Genomic DNA, 9,757 nt, shown 5'->3' with positions numbered 1-9,757 from the left:
AGAAACACACGTGAAATCACTACATTTGCATCATATTCTTGTTTCTTTGCTGTATTACGAATGTCCAGAAGGAAATCTGAAGTTTATTAAGGACACTAGTCAAAACCAAGATGTAAAAATTGGATTGTCACACAGGCATGAAACACAGAAAGTCCTGTCGTGTAGCTTTAGGGAACACACACAGCTCGGGAAGAGAGATTTTAGAGTCATCAGCGTCAGGTCTCAGAAATCCTTGAATCTGTGTGCAGCAACAGTTGAAGTGAGACAATAGAACACTGAGCAGTGTAAGAAAGACTATTGAGATGAAAACAGATGTATAATATTTTGGGATGCCCATATCTTGGTTATGGTAGTTCTCTTTTCTTTGTTTGTTTGTTTTCCTAAAGAAAGAATAGAGTTACAAAAACTACAGAGAAGGGCATAAAAACATTATTAAGCAGCTGCCTTGTGAGGAGAGACAAGAAAAGCTGAACCTTCAGTTCCGGAGAGTGATACAGTCAGGGTTTACAAAAATCAGGAATACTACAATAACTTAAGAGGGAACATTAACTATACAAGAGACCTCAGGAGACCATCTTCTGGAAGTCATCTAGTCTTGCCTTCTACTCAAAGCATGGCAACTTCAAATTTGGAAGGTTGTAGGTTAGGTGAGCATGGAACTGGCATTCACCAAGCCCAGTAATATTAAAAATAAGGAGCACTGAAACTGATTGTCAATAAGTTAAAAACAGATAAGGAAGTCCCTTTTTACATAGAGATTAATGAGAATTTCTTTTAAGATGGGTTATGGAGGCTGATACTTTGTGTACTGAAAGCTGTTAGACAAATTCATGGACAATAGATGCATAGCCAGATTGCAAAGGTGTATACAGAGATGGACTCTAATTTTGGGAAACTACAAGGGTAATGGCCTGTAGAGAGTGGGGTTGCTCATGCTCTCTTCTCAAAGAGCTTCTCTAACAGTCATTTTTAGGAACAGAACAGATGGAGCATTGGAGTCATATTATAGGTAATTCCTTATGTTCCTATGCTTTCTTGAACAGCTGAACAGCACTGTTGAAAAGCTTATGTGCAAAACAGAGTCAGGAGCTGTTTTGTTTGGGTTTGTTGGGGCTCTTTTGCCTGCCATGCCCTATGTATGTCTGAATTACTATCTATCCTAGAGCTTTAGAAACAGAACAGGTTTGCATGAGACTGTATCATCACAGGTCCATGTCTTGTGCCTGCATTATTCAGGGCACCAAAAGCCATGAGGCTGGGATGATGCAATATTGTGTTCTCAGTTGCAGGATGTGCAATGTCTCACTGTCTTATGTAAGTTATGAAAGGACAGTGGATTCATCCCGGCTTTGCTATTTCTGTAACATGCTCAAGCACCTGGCAGATTCTAATCCTAAATGAAAAGTGAATGGCTCTCCTGCAAAGATTGCCATTTCCTGTAATTTCAAAAATAATATCTTGAAAATTACCTTCCCAGAGGATTCAGTGAATATTTCTTAATAGTATGAGATTTGGTCATTTCAGTTTACATACATAAAACAGATTTGCTCCTTTTGGATACAGCCTAGTCTAGACTTGAACTGCCTTTTTGATATGCATTGACTTGCATCTTGATTGATAAGATTAAAGAGCCTATTTCTTGCCTTCTTGCAGAAAAATATTTAAAAAGTTGTGATAAATGTTCTGTGTGTCAGACTAAAAATGATATCTCTCCTACATGCAGATAAACAATTTCCTAGACAACTCACAAAAAAATTACATACAGAGATATTTCTGAAGACTTTCAATTTCTTTAGGACATTCAGGTTTTCTTTCAAGTAGTGAAAACTTTCTGGTTTTGCATATGAGGCAAAGAAACAATTAAAGGATAAATCTTGCAGAAATTCTCAATACTGCCATGCAATTTTTAATGTAATTTTTTTCCCAAATTGTGTTACATGAGTTAAAGTCCACAGTACTTTGTTGATATCAGACAGCACTGCTTAGTATCATGTGCATAGAATTACTAAAATAGATATATAGTTGCTAATAATTATTTTTTTGATGAGAAGCTAAGTTGAACTACTGGCTAGTGAAACAATGCTTCTGTGCTGACCAGGGGAATTTACAATGACTGCTTAGAGATTTCTTGATGCATATCTTCAAAGCACACTTAAATTCTTCAGAATACAGACTATATGGGCATTCCCTGAACATTGGGATCTCTCATTTCCCTTTTCTCTCCTTCCCTTTTTCTGCCAATCTCGCTGGAGGAGAGGAGCCCGTTGCTCATATTAGCATTTGGGTTGCTGGTGACCTACTTTAAACCGATGGAAAGAGAACAGCCCATTCTTATCCTAGTGGTTAGTGAGCTCCTTTCTGAAATAAGCACTTTGAATTTAAATCCTGCAAGTTCTCTATCGCAGACAGACCTCAAAAGAGGTCTCACATTCCAGTAAGTGCTTTCAATAGCAGGCTGTACAACCCCCAGGTGGCTGTCACCGCCTTACAGGTATCTGTGGAAGTTCAAGCTGTGAATCCCACTTTCTCGCAAGCCCCTACTTCCAGGCTGTCCATCAGTGTCCAAGCCCAGCAGACACCTGGGTGTCTGGCCACAGTCCCCAGGCCTGTAATGCTTGTCAGCTGTTTTAGCTTTACTACATACCTTAGCTGTACGAATTCTGCTCTCAGAGCTCCCAGCTCTCAAGTCTGCAGTCTTTGCTGCAGTGATGTCTACATCTCTGTTTGAATACAACTCATGGGCTTTGTTGGCTTAAGTTCCCCTCTAAAACATCAGAACAACATCAGTTTCCTATCACTTAAGTTAACTACACTAAAGACAGTGAGAAATGCAGCCGTTCTAGTTCATTCCTGTGTGGTGATGAACATCCTCAAGACAGCGAGGCTGCTGGTCCATTCCTTTTCTGTGTGAAGGAGCTAGCCTACCAAAAAAAGCCCTAAGTCCAGCTGAGCAGTGAGGCATAATCAGCCACCTCAGCAAAAGAGGTGCCTGTTTTCTCCAGGAAACTTGTCACAGACCGAGTGAGAGGATATGCTTTCCTCAGTGCTAAGCCAGCCAGCTCCAGCAGGTTTTTAGCAAGCCCTGTGCTGCTAAAGGTGCTCTCTGGAATTCTGTCATGGTTTAAATTGTATTTCCCATGCTGCTCAGTGTACATACTTTTAGGTCAGCGTAATGCTGTGGGGTTGAGGTTTCCCCCACCCCCCGCCCCGATATCTGTGTTTTGAGTCCTGCTTTTGTTCTTTTTGGCTCAGCCTCACAAAGCCATAGTGTGCACTTTTATAGCTATGCAGATGTTACATGAGCCAATCTCCTCTTCTGCCTCCTACGCTGTGGTTTCTAGTTTGACCAACTGTTCTTATTCAGTAATGTGTATCCTACAGCTCTATGAAGCACAGGCTGAACAAAATCAGAGCAGTAAATGATATGGTGTGGCTTTTCAGCGAGTGATACACCTATAGTGGTAGTTTACTGACCCTCTTTGCCACCTATCTAGGACTTGGAGAAGAATGATAAAGCTTCTCATAACTTGATAAAATGGTTATCTGGGAACTGCTTGATGCTTATTTGTTTTTTTAATGTTCCAGTGGGAAAAAGGGACATATTGTGGCCAGCTTCAGCTGGGATCCCCTTTGATTTTTGTTCTGTTTGATATCTGTCCCAACACGAAAGGTCACTCATTAAATATCAGAACAACTGAAGCTTTTTCTTCTCTTGAGATATGCAGAAATATATGGATTTGAGGAGACTGTGGTTTTTACCATAGCAGAAATGGCTTTTCATCTAGAAGCTCTGTTTGGACTCCTGATATTTTTAGTCAGTAACTGTTTATTCTGCAAAAATTTATGTGGATTACAGTGGAAACAATTCTGTAGTTTGGTACCATCTAATACAAGGAGAGACAGCACTGATCTCTGTTTTTAAGAAGAGCTCTTAGGGAAAGTCTTGACATGGCTTACTGGACTGCCTGAAAGGAGACAAGGAAGCTGTGCAGCAGGACTATTACCTTCCTTAGGTTTTATTCAGTCCACGTAACCAAAGAAAAAACAAAATAAAAGCAGCCTTTTCTCTTTCCTCCCTCATGCCACATTTTTACATCTGCAAGCACAGCCAGCTGAGGTGTCAGAGCTCAGCTGAGCTCCAGGAGCACCAGCAGCCTCCCACACTCAGCCAAGACTTGTACCTCCAGAGGCCAACCCAGCCCACATAAACCCTCCTGTGCATCCCGTGGTATCTGCTCCTCCCACCGACGGAAATTTACTTGGCAATAATTCTACTTGAATGATCAACATTTCATAGCCGACTCAAGGAAAGAAAAATACGTCTCCTCTGTCTCTAGGAAAAAAAAAAATTATCCTCTTTTCAATAGAGGTTTATAAAGATGTAAAATGTTTATTAATATGTCGCAAAATGAACAGCATGTTTGTTGCATGAGCCACAGAAATGGTGTTAGAAATTGCTCTCAAAACTTACCCACAGAACAGGTAATAAAAGGAAACAGGAGAAAAGAGTTAAGCGAGCCCAGTTGCTACTTGTATATTGCTCCCTTAAGGCCCAGACATTAATTAACGGTAGATATGAAACAGCCTCTGCAAATATATTCCTGCAGAATTTTAAAATGAATAATAGCTTCTGCATTGGGGCAGTCTACAAATTCTGCTTATGGAAGTTTCAGCTGATTTTAGTCTTTCTGATTATCCCAGGGTCCTCTCTCATGAGCAGGGCCATATGTTAAAGAGGTTAAAAATTAGCTATTCCTGGTCTCTGCCACACTGAGCTCATGCCAGTCTGAGCAGGTGGATTGTCCCCAAGGTTGTCAGTGCCCTCTGGTATTGCTTATAACACAAAAGCAGCCAAATGGCTGCAGTGAATTGCTGCAGGGCTCAAAGGAAGTGTATAACCACTTCCACTCAGAAAGATGCATTTTTCTGCTGCAGAGATAAAGCATGTCTGAGAGACCCCATGCCTCTGCCTCCTAAAAACTGAGTCAGAGGATGGGTAGGGAGAGGAAAGGAGAGAAAGGTGTTTCCTCAAACTGTCCCTTAGCTTTGCTACAAAAGATTGCAAAAAGAAAATACAGTGTTATAAAGAAACTGGATAACGAGAATCTTATTCCTTGTTCAGTGGAGCGAAATTTTGGAACCCAGAGGCAAATGAGAAAGATAACATCTGTCTTCTTCAGAAACTTCAGTTTCTGTAACCAGGAAAATACACTTCATAACTCTCTAGCATGGGGAGACAGGACATTCATAACAGCCAGAGCTTTGAAGGGTTTGCTGTTCTCTTTAAGTGAACACCAAAAAAAAAAAGCTAGGAATTGCTAACTCATGATTTGTGACTTTTTAAAGCGAAAAAACAAAACAGGATGGACTAAAAGAAAAGAAAGTTTGAAAATAAATCTCCTCCTCTCTACATCCTTGGAAGTTGTGTCTGTTTCTTCAGTATTATTTTGAGTACAGCAACTTTTCGAGGCTTTTTGACCTGCAATGAATTTGACACAGTCCATTCTGCAGACTTTGGAAAATCCCTATGGTCTATTTATAGTCACTCCCAGATCTTCTCAGAAGTTCCCTGGTCTCTGCACTTCAACCTATTTTCTCCTGTGGTCCATCACACTCTCCCACCCCACACTAAAGATCAAAAGTTATTTGTTCCCTCTGCAGAGCAGAGATCCAAACCTTTGTTCAGCAAGGACAATCCTGACACTGTAAAAGCTGGCAATCTGCTCCCAGTTTTTCTCAGGATCTCTGTCTCCTTACTTCATGCTCTACAAGCTTTTCCATGCAGGTGTTTGGGTGTGTTCCATCTAATCAAAATGCACTTGCAGCAATGAGAGATTTCCAAAACATTGGATCTTATGTGGTGTGAAATGCAATCTTGAAGAAATTTTTCCTTCCCACTGACTATAGAGATAACCACAGACAACCACACTTCCAACCCAAGTAGTGCATTGCTGTGCCTAACATTAGATGAGGTTACTTTGGGCCATATTACTTAAATATTTCATAAAGACATCTCAACACATACATTAGCTGCATTCAGTGCCACATTAACTACACATCCTTTAACCAGCCATTTTCAAAGTTGGAGAGACCCTTCCAGACACATTTATTGTCTCAGAGGTTTAAGTACAGGCCTAGCATAACATATCTAGGCAGATTTTTTGTAGCATATGGCTTTGATTTGCACATCTTGCACATATCTTTGAGAAATCCTGCCTAAGCTTGAACACTGAGGTGTGAGGAATGTGGTAATTTAAGGGTACATATACAAGAATAGCAAACTGTGGTGGCACCTGTCACTTCTCCTTTCGACCCATGCTACAAGATATGGTCCTCAGACAATGCAGAAATTTTGTGGAATGAAGGTTCACTACACAGCTAACATTATGGCACCATCAGGAGTACAGGTACTTACTTTGGTCTGATGGCTACTCCTGGGGATAGAAATTGCATCTAACTCCTCACCAAGTAAATTCACTTTTCCTCAGGAACAAAGTGTCTTTTAAACTTGAGTGTGAGGTTATCAGAGGATTCTCCACTAAGGCCAACTTTTTAAGTCAGTAGAATACACCTGTAGAATAACCAGGATTAGTCTCAAAAGGTTAAGTTCAACAGAAGTTTTAGACATAAATCTGACATAGAAAAAATGTACTTCAAAATTTTCACCTCAGTTTCACTTGCAACTTCCCCAAGTCCTGCTGATACCTATGACTGTGCTATTGCCACAGACATGATTAATCCTCATTCTGGATTCTCCGTGTTCTATTCCCCTGAGAAGTCAGGTCAATTAGGTTTTAAAATACTCCTCAGAATTAAACTTTATGCGAAAGGTCCTGATGATTGACCTTCCAGGACAAGAGCTGTGTTCCTTTTACCGAATTGCTTGAGCACTTACCTGGCAGGTAGGAGGTTTTTATTCCTTTTCTCCCTGGTGGATTCAAAGCAGAATCTTGACCACACACTCTGGAACAGGTTTCTGATTCACCAAATTCTTGTTTTTCTGTGAAAATTACTCTGCATCTTTAATTTTTACACTATTTCAATTAATTTCTTTAATTACTGATAGATCGAGAGAGATAGGCTAACTTTTAATGCTCTTGGTCTAGAAGTACTGTAAGAACTGAGAAAAAAATTCAGTTTTAAGTCTCTGTTCCAGGGATTCATGAAATACCCAAAGCAGAGAAATTTCCATTGAGTTAGTGAGTGCTGTGTATCTCCACAGTTACAGCACTTCCCTACATATAGTATTTTCAGCTCTCCAGAAAGTCTGGCCATAATGTGCAGAGGTTTCTTCCCACCCACCCTGAACTCTGTCACCACTAACTCTGTACAGATTTTGCCTGAGGGAAGGTTTGCTTTTTTGTTTTCTGTTGCTGTTTTTGTTTTCCCTTCTTTGAACACTGAACTCCAGAAGAATCTTAAACAGCAGCACTAAGCAATTCTGGCAAATTTTCACTCATTTTGTTGCTTTTATTTTGCCTAGACTTTTCCCTGGAGGTATGAGACATTGGATGCTATACATCAAGGTTTGCACATAGCACACCCAAGAGCTAAGCACTTCAGTGCTGGACTCTGTAGTGCTGAAGTTTCTTTGCAGATTTATCTTCAGATATGCTGTGAACTCGAGTCCCTTATAGCCTTTTAGAAAAGGCTATAAAGGCAATGCAGTTTGTGAGATTCTGACAAACAAGAAAAGCTGTGTACTAAAACCTGAGCAATGAGGAAATATGAATGGAATGGGAATACCATTAAAAATAAATCTAAGAAAAAGCCCAAACAGTCTTATAATGCTAAGATATACATTCTCTCAACACAAATAAAACTTCTTTGTCAAAACTCTGAATGTGTTTTGGTTTTTTTTATTCATAGTCTTCCCTAAGAAACACCTGAGAAAGAAATACCACAAAAATGAGGTGGTCTCTGATGAGCTAGAAATATACACATATTGATCCTCTGTTCTGGACAATCATGTCTTTAAATACATCTCCTCATACAATTCTTTAGAGATAACAGTAAAAAAACTTTCCAGCCAGCACTGTGATCAGATGGAACAGATGGGACTACACTGTGATTTTAGCTGATACTACACAAAAGAACTACTCCCTGATTCTCCTGAGCAAGGAGCCCATGCTGCCACACAGCTTTGCTGATTTGGCTTCCAGGTGGAAGCAAGGAAATGTTCCCTCCTCAGAAGAAATCCCAGCCTCTATCATTTCAAAACAAAATGCTCATTAGTAACCAGATACAGAAAACCTCTTTGCACTGAATTTTGTTGACTTTCCAAAAGAAATACCCAAAACTTTGAGCATTGCCTTGTTTCCCTGCTCCAAACAGAACAGTCATACATTTAACTTTCGGACACCACTGGAAACACAAACAATGCACAAGTCAAAGCCAAAATAACTTTTCAAAGCCTTTGGCTTCTGTATTGCTACAGCTTGATGCAGAGGTCCCTCTGACCCCACTCAGTTTTATCAGCTTATGGGGAACACACTCTATTCAGATACAGAGGAGAGGTAGAAAGAGGGGTCATGATCTGGAGGCTTCCCTCCACCCTGCCTGTGTGCTCATTCATCCCTGTGAAGAACTTTATTTTGCCAATATTTTTTTCTACAAAAGAGAGGAACCAAACTAAAATCTTTGTAACTTACCTTCCTCCCTCCATTTTTTTATCCCAGATTTTTTGCATTTTTAAAGTACGCCAAGAACAATCTTTCATTCAGGCTATACCTCACTTTTTAATGCATTAAAAGCTATACTTCAGGACTTGAAAGAAAATATTTTAAATTAAAATGGAGGACTCAAAGTGAGTATTCCAGTGATTTCTTCTCCTCCCTTTTCCTTTGATGTGATCCAGGAATAACTCAAGGGGAATGGAGCTGCATTTTATCAAAGTTAGCATAAAAAACATGAGAGTCAGAAGGTCTGAAACAAATATATTGGTGCTTAATGTATCTAGGAGAAACTGTCCAAAGTATTCAAGTTATTATAGCAGAAAGGCTTGTGGTAACTGTAGATTGTTTGTAAAAGAGACCTTATCAGAATTCTGTGCCATATGTTTTTAAAGTGTCTGTCCCTTCTTTAGCCTCTACTTCTGTTCTAACTGCCTCTCCAATCACACAAGTGTCCTTCTCATCACAACACATGTGGTAGTCCAACAGATACAATAATGTACTACAAACTCTGGGGCCAAACTCTGTGCTGCAAGTGGGATGTTGTGGTAATAACATCAGATGTGAGAAAACACAACACAGCCACAAGGCCAGAGGGACACTGAGGCTTTAAACTCTTCAGAACAAAACAAACCATTTTTTTTCCACTCACCGAACTCAAATAAAACAACTCTCAATAGAAGAATTATTTCCACACATCTCAAATATGTAAGTTGATGATATATTTTAACAAAAGTCTGTTTCTTCAGATTTTTACTGTCATACATGCATGAAATCAAAGGCAGAAGCTGACCTTTAGTTGACTGACCTTTAGGTGACTGCAGGAATAGGATGTGAAGAGACATTAATGAGGATCTTCATTATTTCTTCTGCTACACAGAGCAGAGTAGGCATACAGAAATCATTCTGCTAAATGTTGATTACCGGTGACACTGAACAAGCTAATACATATCCAAGACAATTTTCATATCCCAGATGAAGCTTTTATTCATGGCAGTTATTAAGACCTTGAGAATTTCTGGGTGGGTTTTTTTGTCCTTTGCCAGGTATCTTCTCTTGAGAGAGACTAAATCTGAACTCAGCAG

The sequence above is a fragment of the Lepidothrix coronata genome, unplaced genomic scaffold (genome assembly GCF_001604755.1).
Source record: "Lepidothrix coronata isolate B3197 unplaced genomic scaffold, Lepidothrix_coronata-1.0 Scaffold113, whole genome shotgun sequence".
NCBI lineage: Eukaryota > Metazoa > Chordata > Aves > Passeriformes > Pipridae > Lepidothrix > Lepidothrix coronata.
Note: the sequence above shows the minus strand (reverse complement) of the source record.